Here is a 13,305-nt window from a genome sequence, read left to right on the forward strand (position 1 = left end):
AGTGCTGAGGGGTATTTAGTTACAAGGTTAGCTCGGAGAAGCTGGGGTTTGTTCTCCAGCATGGATTCGATGGTCCAAATGGACTCAGCACTGCACCGGGGGTGTCCGCCTGGATAGTTGAGCTCAATTCCCGGATTGGGACTTGGGCTTAGGTCCTGCTGAACCAGTCAAGGTGAAGGAGTCCCCTGTTAAAGAGGGAGTATCACCGTCAGGGACCCCCGTTAAAGAGGGAGTCTCACCGTCAGGGACCCCTGTTAAAGAGGGAGTCTCACCATCAGGTACCCCTGTTAAAGAGGGAGTCTCACCATCAGGTACCCCTGTTAAAGAGGGAGTCTCACCGTCAGGTACCCCCGTTAAAGAGGGAGTCTCACCATCAGGGACCCCCGTTAAAGAGGGAGTCTCACCATCAGGGACCCCCGTTAAAGAAGGAGTCTCACCGTCAGGGACCCCTGTTAAAGAGGGAGTCTCACCATCAGTGACCCCTGTTAAAGAGGGAGTCTCACCGGCAGGGACCCCTGTTAAAGAGGGAGTCTCACCATCAGGTACCCCTGTTAAAGAGGGAGTCTCACCATCAGGTACCCCCGTTAAAGAGGGAGTCTCACCATCAGGGCCCCCTGTTAAAGAGAGAGTCTCACCGTCAGGGACCCCCGTTAAAGAAGGAGTCTCACCGTCAGGGACCCCCGTTAAAGAGGGAGTCTCACCGTCAGGGACCCCTGTTAAAGAGTGAGTCTCACCGTCAGGGACCACTGTTAAAGAGGGAGTCTCACCATCAGTGACCCCTGTTAAAGAGGGAGTCTCACCATCAGTGACCCCTGTTAAAGAGGGAGTCTCACCATCAGTGACCCCTGTTAAAGAGGGAGTCTCACCGGCATGGACCACTGTTAAAGAGGGAGTCTCACCGGCAGGGACCACTGTTAAAGAGGGAGTCTCACCGGCAGGGACCACTGTTAAAAAGGGAGTCTCACCATCAGGGACCCCTGTTAAAGAGGGTGTCTCACCGTCAGGGACCCCCGTTAAAGAGGGAGTCTCACCATCAGGGACCCCCGTTAAAGAGGGAGTCTCACCATCAGGGACCCCTGTTAAAGAGGGAGTCTCACCATCAGGTACCCCCGTTAAAGAGGGAGTCTCACCGTCAGGGACCCCCGTTAAAGAAGGAGTCTCACCGTCAGGGACCCCTGTTAAAGAGGGAGTCTCACCGTCAGGGACCACTGTTAAAGAGGGAGTCTCACCGTCAGGGACCCCTGTTAAAGAGGGAGTCTCACCGTCAGGGACCCCTGTTAAAGAGGGAGTCTCACCGTCAGGGACCACTGTTAAAGAGGGAGTCTCACCGTCAGGGACCCACGTTAAAGAGGGAGTCTCACCGTCAGGGACCCCTGTTAAAGAGGGAGTCTCACCATCAGTGACCCCTGTTAAAGAGGGAGTCTCACCATCAGGGACCCCTGTTAAAGAGGGAGTCTCACCGTCAGGCACCCCTGTTAAAGAGGGAGTCTCTCCGTCAGGGACCCCTGTTAAAGAGGGAGTCTCACCATCAGTGACCCCTGTTAAAGAGGGAGTCTCACCGGCAGGGACCCCTGTTAAAGAGGGAGTCACACCGGCAGGGACCCCTGTTAAAGAGGGAGTCTCACCGGCAGGGACCACTGTTAAAGAGGGAGTCTCACCGGCAGGGACCACTGTTAAAAAGGGAGTCTCACCATCAGGGACCCCTGTTAAAGAGGGAGTCTGACCATCAGGGACCCCTGTTAAAGAGGGAGTCTCACCGTCAGGGACCCCCGTTAAAGAGGGAGTCTCACCATCAGGGACCTCTATTAAGGAGGGAGTCTCACCGTCAAGGACCCCTGTGAAAAAGGGGGTCTCACAGTCAGGGACCGCTGTTAAAGAGGGAGTCTCACCGTCAGGGACCCCCGTTAAAGAGGGAGTCTCACCATCAGGGACCTCTATTAAGGAGGGAGTCTCACCGTCAAGGACCCCTGTGAAAGAGGGGGTCTCACAGTCAGGGACCGCTGTTAAAGAGGGAGTCTCACCATCAGGGACCCCTATTAAAGAGAGAGTCCCTCCGTCAGGGACCCCAGTTAATGAGAGAGTCTCACCGTCAGGGACCCCTATTAAGGAGGGAGTCTCACTGTCAAGGACCCCTGTTGAAGAGGGAGTCTCACCGTCTGGGACCTCTGTTAAACAGGGAGTCTCACCGTCAGGGGCCCCTGTTAAAGAAGGAGTCTCACTGTCAGGGACCCCTGTTAAAGAGGGAGTCTCACCGTCAGGGACCCCTGTTCAACAGGGAGTCTCACCGTCAGGGACCCCTGTTAAAGAGGGAGTCTCACTGTCAGGGACCCCTGTTAAAGAGGGAGTCTCACCTTCAGGGACCCCGTTAAAGAGGGAGTCTCACTGTCAGGGACCCCTGTTAAAGAGGGAGTCTCACCTTCAGGGACCCCTGTTAAAGTGGGAGTCTCAATGTCAGGGACCCCTGTTAAAGAGGGAGTCTCACCATCAGGGACCCCTATTAAAGAGAGAGTCTCACCTTCAGGGACCCCTGTTAAAGTGGGAGTCTCACCGTCATGGACTCCTGTTAGAGAGGGAGTCTCACCGTCAGGGACCCCCGTTAAAGAGGGAGTCTCAATGTCAGGGACCCCTGTTAAAGAGGGAGTCTCACCATCAGGGACCCCTGTTAAACAGGGAGTCTCACCGTCAGGGACCCCTGTTAAACAGGGAGTCTCACCGTCTGGGACCCCTGTTAAAGAAGGAGTCTCACTGTCAGGGACCCCTGTTAAAGAGGGAGTCTCACCTTCAGGGACCCCGTTAAAGAGGGAGTCTCACTGTCAGGGACCCCTGTTAAAGAGGGAGTCTCACCTTCAGGGACCCCTGTTAAAGTGGGAGTCTCACCGTCAGGGAGCCCTGTTAAAGAGGGAGTCTCACCATCAGGGACCCCTGTTAAAGAGAGAGTCTCTGTCAGGGACCCCTGTTAAAGAGGGAGTCTCACCATCAGGGACCCCTATTAAAGAGAGAGTCTCACCTTCAGGGACCCCTGTTAAAGTGGGAGTCTCACCGTCATGGACTCCTGTTAGAGAGGGAGTCTCACCGTCAGGGACCCCCGTTAAAGAGGGAGTCTCAATGTCAGGGACCCCTGTTAAAGAGGGAGCCTCACCGTCAGGGACCCCCGTTAAAGAGGGAGTCTCACCGTCAGGGACCCCTGTTAAAGAGGGAGTCTCACCGTCAGGGACCCCCATTAAAGAAGGAGTCTCACCATCAGGGACCCCCGTTAAAGAGGGAGTCTCACCGTCAGGGACCCCCGTTAAAGAGGGAGTCTCACTGTCAGGGACCCCTGTTAAAGAGGGAGTCTCACCGTCAGGGACCCCCGTTAAAGAGGGAGTCTCACCGTCAGGGAGCCCTGTTAAAGAGGGAGTCTCACCGTCAGGGACCCCCGTTAAAGAGGGAGTCTCACCTTCAGGGACCCCCGTTAAAGTGGGAGTCTCACCGTCATGGACTCCTGTTAGAGAGGGAGTCTCACCGTCAGGGACCCCTGTTAAAGAGGGAGTCTGACCATCAGGGACCCTGTTACAGACGGAGTCTCACCGTCAGGGACCCCTGTTAAAGAGGGAGTCTCACCGTCAGGGACCCCCGTTAAAGAGGGAGTCTCACCGTCAGGGAGCCCTGTTAAAGAGGGAGTCTCACCGTCAGGGACCCCCGTTAAAGAGGGAGTCTCACCTTCAGGGACCCCCGTTAAAGTGGGAGTCTCACCGTCATGGACTCCTGTTAGAGAGGGAGTCTCACCGTCAGGGACCCCTGTTAAAGAGGGAGTCTGACCATCAGGGACCCTGTTACAGACGGAGTCTCACCGTCAGGGACCCCTGTTAAAGAGGGAGTCTCACCGTCAGGGACCCCCGTTAAAGAGGGAGTCTCACCGTCAGGGAGCCCTGTTAAAGAGGGAGTCTCACCGTCAGGGACCCCTGTTATAGAGGGGGTCTCACCGTCAGGGACCCCCGTTAAAGAGGGAGTCTCACCGTCAGGGAGCCCTGTTAAAGAGAGAGTCTCACTGTCAGGGACCCCCGTTAAAGAGGGAGTCTCACCGTCAGGGACCCCTGTGAAGGAGGGAGTCTCACTGTCAGGGACCCCTGTTAAAGAGAGAGTCTCACTGTCAGGGACCCCCGTTAAAGAGGGAGTCTCACCGTCAGCGTTCCCTGTTAAAGACGGAGTCTCTCAATCCGGGACCCCTGTTGAAGAGGGAGTCTCACCATCAGGGACCCCTATTAAAGAGAGAGTCTCTCCGTCAGGGACCCCTTTTGAGGAGGGAGTCTCACAGTCAGGGACCCCTGTTCAAGAGGGAGTCTCTCTGTCAGGGACCCCAGTTAATGAGAGAGTCTCACCGTCAGGGACCCCTATTAAGGAGGGAGTCTCACAGTCAGTGACTCCCGTTGAAGAGGGAGTCTCACCATCAGGGACCCCTGTTGAAGAGGGAGTCTCACCATCTGGGACGTCTGTTAAAGAGGGAGTCTCACCGTCAGGACCCCTTGTTAAAGAGGGAGTCTCACCGTCAGGGACCCCTATTAAGGAGGGAGTCTCACAGTCAGGGACCCCTGTTGAAGAGAGAGTCTCACAGTCAGGGACCCCTGTTGAAGAGAGAGTCTCACCGTCAGGGACCCCTGTTAAAGAGAGAGTCTCACCGTCAGGGACCCCTGTTAAAGAGAGAGTCTCACCGTCAGGGACCCCTGTTGAAGAGGGAGTCTCACCGTCAGGGACCCCTGTTAAAGAGGGAGTCTCACCGTCAGGGACCCCTGTTGAAGAGGGAATCTCAACGTCTGGGACCCCCGTTAAAGAGGGAGTCTCACCCTCAGGGACCCGTTAAAGTGGGAGTCTCACTGTCAGGGACCCCTGTTAAAGAGAGAGTCTCACCGTCATGGACCCCTGCTGAAGAGGGCGTCTCACCCTCAGGGACCACTGTTAAAGAGGGAGTCTCACCGTCAGGGACCCCTGTTAAAGAGAGAGTCTCACCGTCAGGGACCCCTGTTGAAGAGGGAGTCTCACCGTCAGGGACCCCTGTTAAAGAGGGAGTCTCACCGTCAGGGACCCCTGTTGAAGAGGGAATCTCACCGTCTGGGACCCCCGTTAAAGAGGAAGTCTCACCCTCAGGGACCCGTTAAAGTGGGAGTCTCACCGTCAGGGCCTCCTGTTAAAGAGAGAGTCTCACCGTCAGGGACCCCTGTTAAAGAGGGAGTCTCACCGTCAGGGACCCCCGTGAAAGAGGTAGTCTCACCATCGGGGACCCCTGCTAAAGAGGGAGTCTCACCGTCAGGGACCCCTGTTAAAGAGGGAGTCTCACCGTCAGGGACCCCCGTGAAAGAGGGAGTCTCACCATCGGGGACCCCTGTTAAAGAAGGAGCCTCACAGTCAGGGACCCCTGTTAAGGAGGGAGCCTCACCGTCAGGGAATCGTTTAAGGAGGGAGCCTCACAGTCAGGGATCCCCGTTCAGGAGAGAGCCTCACAGTCAGGGACCCCCGTTAAGGAGGGAGCCTCACAGTCAGGGACCCCCGTTCTGGAGGGAGCCTCACCGTCAGGGACCCCTATTAAGGAGAGAGCCTCACCGTCAGGGACCCCCGTTAAGGAGGGAGCCTCACAGTCAGGGACCCCTATTAAGGAGAGAGCCTCACCGTCAGGGACCCCCGTTAAGGAGGGAGCCTCACAGTCAGGGATCCCCGTTAAGGAGGGAGCCTCACATTCAGGGACCCCCGTTAAGGAGGGAGCCTCACAGTCAGGGACCCCCGTTAAGGAGGGAGTCTCACAGTCAGGGACCCCCGTTAAGGAGGGAGCCTCACAGTCAGGGACCCCCGTTAAGGAGAGAGCCTCACAGTCAGGGACCCCCGTTAAGGAGGGAGCCTCACAGTCAGGGACCCCCGTTAAGGAGGGAGTCTCACAGTCAGGGACCCCCGTTAAGGAGGGAGTCTCACAGTCAGGGACCCCCGTTAAGGAGGGAGCCTCACAGTCAGGGACCCCCGTTAAGGAGGGAGCCTCACAGTCAGGGACCCCCGTTAAGGAGGGAGCCTCACAGTCAGGGCTGTGGTCTGTGGACTGGGCTGATTCCGAGAAGGAGATGGCAGATTCGTGGTGAACTGACATCCGGGCACATGAAACCACGGCAGGCTTTGATGAGTGAAACGTGAATCTCAGGGCCTCACCCTGTCTCCCGCCCTCTATCTCTATCTCTCTCTGATGTGTTTTAAAAAAGCATCTGGGATCCTTGGCCTCATGGATATTTGAAAAGGGTACAAAAACAAGGAAGTTATTTGCAAACACTAGTTCATTTCCAAATGGAGGATTGTGTCCGAATCTGGGCAACTCACTTTGGAAAAATTGTGAAGAGCTGGGAGAGGGTGAGGACGAGATTAACTAGGATGCTCCCAGGGATGAAGGACGCCAGTAAATGTGGAGAGACTGGAGAAGCTGGGAATGCTTTTCCATCGGGGAGAGAAGACGAAGGGGTGACTGAACGGAATAGTTCAAAATCAGGCATCCGTTCCACTTTACACAATCCCAATGGACATGAAACCCTTCCCGTTCACTCCCACTGTACACAATCCCAATGGACAGGAACACCTTCCCGTTCACTCCCACTGTACACAATCCCAATGGACATGAAACCCTTCCCGTTCACTCCCACTGTACACAATCCCAATGGACATGAAACCCTTCCCGTTCACTCCCACTGTACACAATCCCAATGGACATGAAACCCTTCCCGTTCACTCCCACTGTACACAATCCCAATGGACACGAACCCCTTCCCCTTCACTCCCACTGTACACAATCCCAATGGACCCAAACCCCTTCCTGTTCACTCCCACTGTACACAATCCCAATGGACAGGAACACCTTCCCGTTCACTCCCACTGTACACAATCCCAATGGACCCCAACACCTTCCTGTTCACTCCCACTGTACACAATCCCAATGGACACGAACCCCTTCCCCTTCACTCCCACTGTACACAATCCCAATGGACATGAACCCCTTCCTGTTCACTCCCACTGTACACAATCCCAATGGACCCAAACCCCTTCCTGTTCACTCCCACTGTACACAATCCCAATGGACAGGAACACCTTCCCGTTCACTCCCACTGTACACAATCCCAATGGACCCCAACACCTTCCTGTTCACTCACACTGTACACAATCCCAATGGACCCAAACCCCTTCCTGTTCACTCCCACTGTACACAATCCCAATGGACAGGAACACCTTCCCGTTCACTCCCACTGTACACAATCCCAATGGACAGGAACACCTTCCCGTTCACTCCCACTGTACACAATCCCAATGGACACGAACCCCTTCCCGTTCACTCCCACTGTACACAATCCCAATGGACCCAAACCCCTTCCCATTCACTCCCACTGTACACAATCCCAATGGACCCCAACCCCTTCCCGTTCACTCCCACTGTACACAATCCCAATGGACAGGAACACCTTCCCGTTCACTCCCACTGTACACAATCCCAATGGACATGAAACCCTTCCCGTTCACTCCCACTGTACACAATCCCAATGGACCCGAACACCTTCCTGTTCACTCCCACTGTACACAATCCCAATGGACAGGAACACCTTCCCGTTCACTCCCACTGTACACAATCCCAATGGACCCCAACACCTTCCTGTTCACTCCCACTGTACACAATCCCAATGGACCCGAACACCTTCCTGTTCACTCCCACTGTACACAATCCCAATGGACAGGAACACCTTCCTGTTCACTCCCACTGTACACAATCCCAATGGACAGGAACACCTTCCCGTTCACTCCCACTGTACACAATCCCAATGGACAGGAACACCTTCCCGTTCACTCCCACTGTACACAATCCCAATGGACAGGAACACCTTCCCGTTCACTCCCACTGTACACAATCCCAATGGACATGAAACCCTTCCCGTTCACTCCCACTGTACACAATCCCAATGGACCCGAACACCTTCCTGTTCACTCCCACTGTACACAATCCCAATGGACAGGAACACCTTCCCGTTCACTCCCACTGTACACAATCCCAATGGACCCGAACACCTTCCCTTTCACTCCCACTGTACACAATCCCAATGGACCCGAACACCTTCCCATTCACTCACACTGTACACAATCCCAATGGACACGAACCCCTTCCTGTTCACTCCCACTGTACACAATCCCAATGGACACAAACCCCTTCCCGTTCACTCCCACTGTACACAATCCCAATGGACATGAACCCCTTCCCGTTCACTCCCACTGTACACAATCCCAATGGACAGGAACACCTTCCTGTTCACTCCCACTGTACACAATCCCAATGGACAGGAACACCTTCCTGTTCACTCCCACTGTACACAATCCCAATGGACAGGAACACCTTCCTGTTCACTCCCACTGTACACAATCCCAATGGACCCGAACACCTTCCTGTTCACTCCCACTGTACACAATCCCAATGGACCCGAACACCTTCCTGTTCACTCCCACTGTACACAATCCCAATGGACCCGAACACCTTCCTGTTCACTCCCACTGTACACAATCCCAATGGACAGGAACACCTTCCTGTTCACTCCCACTGTAAACAATCCCAATGGACCCGAACACCTTCCCGTTCACTCCCACTGTACACAATCCCAATGGACATGAAACCCTTCCCGTTCACTCCCACTGTACACAATCCCAATGGACATGAAACCCTTCCCGTTCACTCCCACTGTACACAATCCCAATGGACATGAAACCCTTCCCGTTCACTCCCACTGTACACAATCCCAATGGACCCCAACACCTTCCCGTTCACTCCCACTGTACACAATCCCAATGGACCCCAACACCTTCCCGTTCACTCCCACTGTACACAATCCCAATGGACCCCAACACCTTCCTGTTCACTCCCACTGCACACAATCCCAATGGACCCGAACACCTTCCCGTTCACTCCCACTGTACACAATCTCAATGGACACGAACCCCTTCCCGTTCACTCCCACTGTACACAATCCCAATGGACCCCAACACCTTCCCGTTCACTCCCACTGTACACAATCCCAATGGACCCCAACACCTTCCCGTTCACTCCCACTGTACACAATCCCAATGGACCCCAACACCTTCCTGTTCACTCCCACTGCACACAATCCCAATGGACCCGAACACCTTCCCGTTCACTCCCACTGTACACAATCTCAATGGACACGAACCCCTTCCCGTTCACTCCCACTGTACACAATCCCAATGGACCCGAACCCCTTCCTGTTCACTCCCACCGTACACAATCCCAATGGAACCGAACCCCTTCCCGTTCACTCCCACTGTACAGAATCTCAATGGACCCAAACCCCTTCCCGTTCACTCCCACCGTACACAATCCCAATGGACCTCAAACCTCTTCCCGTTCACTCCCACTGTACACAATCCCAATGGACACGAACCCCTTCCTGTTCGCTCCCACTGTACACAATCCCAATGGACCCGAACCCCTTCCCGTTCATTCCCACTGTACACAATCCCAATGGACATGAACCCCTTCCTGTTCACTCCCAACGTACACAATCCCAATGGACCCCAAACCCCTTCCCGTTCACTCCCACTGTACACAATCCCAATGGACATGAACATCTTCCCGTTCACTCCCACCGTACACAATCCCAATGGACCTGAACCCCTTCCCGTTCACTCCCACCGTACACAATCCCAATGGACCTGAACCCCTTCCCGTTCACTCCCACTGTACGCAATCCCAATGGACCCGAACCCTTTCCCGTTCACTCCCATCAGACACAATCCCAATGGACCCGAACCCCTTCCCGTTCACTCCCAATGTACACAATTCCAATGGACCCAAACCCCTTCCCGTTCACTCCCACCATACACAATCCCAATGGACCCGAAGCCCTTCCCGATCACTCCCAATGTACACAATCCCAACGGACCCAAACCCTTCCCATTCACTCCCACTGTACACAATCACAATGGACCCGAACCCCTTCCCGTTCGCCTCCACTGCACAAAATCCCAGTATTGGCCTGGGATGGATCCGGGATCGTTCCTGCTCATTGTGGCATCAGAGTGCTCAGTTGAACAGCGTGATCAAAGCTTTGAAGAGAGAGATGAAAGTTTCAGTGTGTGTGTCTGTGTCTGTGTGTGTGAGAGAGGGTGAGAACGTACTGACAGTTCTGAAGTGAGGTGGCCAGATTGTTATCTTGCACTTGCTGAATACAATCCGAATAATGAGTTAAAAATAAATGTTCCAGGGCAGGCCAGAAAACAATGTGAAGAGACATTCAGACCACAGGACCTAGCAGATCAGAGTGAGATTGACATCGGTGAGAGAGAACTTCAACTTTGATACAAATTCTCAATGGCTGGAAGTGTTCTTCTAAAACTACATGTGGATGGTATCACAGAGTCCCCTCTCTCTCAGGGAGATATCGGCACACTGACTGGTGTCTCTCAGTCCCCTCTCTCTCAGGGAGATATCTGTACACTGACTGGTGTCTCTCAGTCCCTCTCTCTCAGGGAAATATCTGCACACTGACTGGTGTCTCTCAGTCCCCTCTCTCTCAGGGTGATATCTGTACACTGACTGGTGTCTCTCAGTCCCCTCTCTCTCAGGGTGATATCTGTACACTGACTGGTGTCTCTCAGTCGCTCTCTCTCAGGGAGATATCTGTACACTGACTGGTGTCTCTCAGTCCCTCTCTCTCAGGGTGATATCTGTATACTGACTGGTGTCTCTCAGTCCCCTCTCTCTCAGGGTGATATCTGTACACTGAATGGTGTCTCTCAGTTCCTCTCTCTCAGGGTGATATCTGTACACTGACTGGTGTCTCTCAGTCCCTCACTCTCAGGGTGATATCTGTACAGTGACTGGTGTCTCTCAGTCCCTCTCTCTCAGCGTGATATCTGTACACTGACTGGAGTCTCTCAGTCCTCTCTCTCTCAGGGAGATATCTGTACACTGACGGGTGTCTCAGTCTCTCTCTCTCAGGGAGATATCTGTACACTGACTGGTGTCTCACAGTCTCTCTCTCTCAGGGAGTTATCTGTACACTGACTGGTGTCTCTCAGTCCTCTCTCTCTCAGTGAGATATCTGTACACTGACAGGTGTCTCTCAGTCCCTCTCTTTCAAGGTGATATCTGTACAAAGACTGGGATCTCTCTGTCCTTCTCTGTCAGGGAGATATCTATACCCTGACTCGTGTCTCCCTCTCACTTTCTCTCAGGGTGAAATCTGTAAACTAACTGGTGTCTCTCAGTCCCCTCTCTCTCTGGGAGATATCACTACACTGACTGGAGTCTCTCAGTCCCTCTCTCTCAGGTTGATATCTGTACATTGACTCGTGTCTGTCAGTCCTGCTCTTTCTCAGGGTGAAATCTGTACACTAACTGGTGTCTCTCAGTCCCCACTCTCTCAGGGTATTATCTGTACACTGACTGGTGTCTCTCAGTCCCTCTCTCTCAGCGTGATATCTGTACACTAACTGGTGTCTCTCATTCCCTCTCTCTCAGGGAGATATCTGTACACTGACTGATGTCTCTCAGTCCCTCTCTCTCAAGGTGATATCTGTACACTGTCTGGTGTCTCTCACTTCCTCTTTCTCAGGGTGATATCTGTACACTAACTGGTGTCTCTCAGTCCCTCTCTCTCAAGTTGATATCTGTACACTGTCTGGTGTCTCTCAGTCCCTCTCTCTCAGCGTGATATCTGTACACTAACTGGTGTCTCTCAGTCCCTCTCTATCACGGAGATATCTGTACACTAACTGGTGTCTCTCAGTCCCTCTCTCTCAGGGAGATATCTGTACACTGACTGGAGTCTCTCAGTCCCTCTCTCTCAGGGAGATATCTGTACACTGACTGGTGTCTCTCAGTCCCTCTATCACAGGGAGATATGTGGACACTGACTGGTGTCTCTCAGTCCCGCTCTTTCTCAGGGTGAAATCAGTACACTGACTGCTGTTTCTCAGTCCCTCTCTCTCAGGGTGATATCTGTACACTGACTGGTGTCTCTCAGTCCCTCTCTCTCAGGGAGATATCTGTACATTGACTGGTGTCTCTCGGTCCCTCTCTCACAGGGTGATATCTGTACACTGTCTGGTGTCTCTCAGTCCCTCTTTCTGAGGGTGAAATCTGTACACTGTCTGGTGTCTCTCAGTCCCTCTCTCTCAAGGTGATATCTGTACACTGACTGGTGTCTCTCAGTCCCTCTCTCTCAGGGGGATACCTGTACACTGACTGGTGTCTCTCAGTCCCTCTCTCTCAGGGTGATATCTGTACACTGAGTGGTGTCTCTAAGTCCCTCTCTCTCAGGGTGATACCTGTACACTGACTGGTGTCTCTCAGTCCCCCCTCTCTCAGGGTGATATCTGTACACTGAGTCGTGTCTCTAAGTCCCTCTCTCTCAGGGTGATACCTGTACACTGACTGGTGTCTCTCAGTCCCTCTCTCTCAGGGAGATATCTGTACACTGACTGGTGTCTCTCAGTCCCTCTCTCTCAGGGAGATATCTGTACACTGACTGGTGTCTCTCAGTCCCCTCTCTCTCAGGGTGATATCTGTACACTGACTGGTGTCTCTCAGTCCCCCTCTCTCTCAGGGTGATATCTGTCCACTGACTGGTGTCTCTCTGTCCCTCACACTCAGGGAGATATCTGTCCCCTGACTCGTGTCTCCCTCTCCCTTTCTCTCAGGGTATAATCTGTACACGGGCTAGAGTCTGTCAGTCCCTCTCTCTCTGGGAGATATCTGTACCCTGATTGGTGTCTCTCAGTCCCTCTCTCAGGGAGATATCTGTACACTGACTGCTGTCTCTCAGTCCCCCTCTCTCTCAGGGAGATATCTGTACGCTGACTGGTGTCTCTCAGTCCCTCTCTCTCAGGGTGATATCTGTACACTGACTGGTGTCTCTCAATCCCTCTCTCTCCGGGTGATATCTGTACCCTGACTGCTGTCTCTCAGTCACCTCTCTCAGGGAGATATCTGTACACTGACTGGTGTCTCTCAGTCCCTCTCTCAGGGAGATATCTGTACACTGACTGGTGTCTCTCAGTCCCTCTCTCTCAGGGAGATATCTGTACACTGACTGCTGTCTCTCAGTCCCCCTCTCTCTCAGGGAGATATCTGTACACTGACTGGTGTCTCTCAGTCCCTCTCTCTCAGGGTGATATCTGTACACTGACTGGTGTCTCTCTGTCCCCTCTCTCTCAGGAGATATCTGTACACTGACTGGTGTCTCTCTGTCCCCTCTCTCTCAGGAGATATCTGTACACTGACTGGTGTCTCTCAGTCCCTCTCTCTCT

The sequence above is a fragment of the Heterodontus francisci genome, unplaced genomic scaffold, assembly GCF_036365525.1.
Source record: "Heterodontus francisci isolate sHetFra1 unplaced genomic scaffold, sHetFra1.hap1 HAP1_SCAFFOLD_570, whole genome shotgun sequence".
Lineage (NCBI taxonomy): Eukaryota > Metazoa > Chordata > Chondrichthyes > Heterodontiformes > Heterodontidae > Heterodontus > Heterodontus francisci.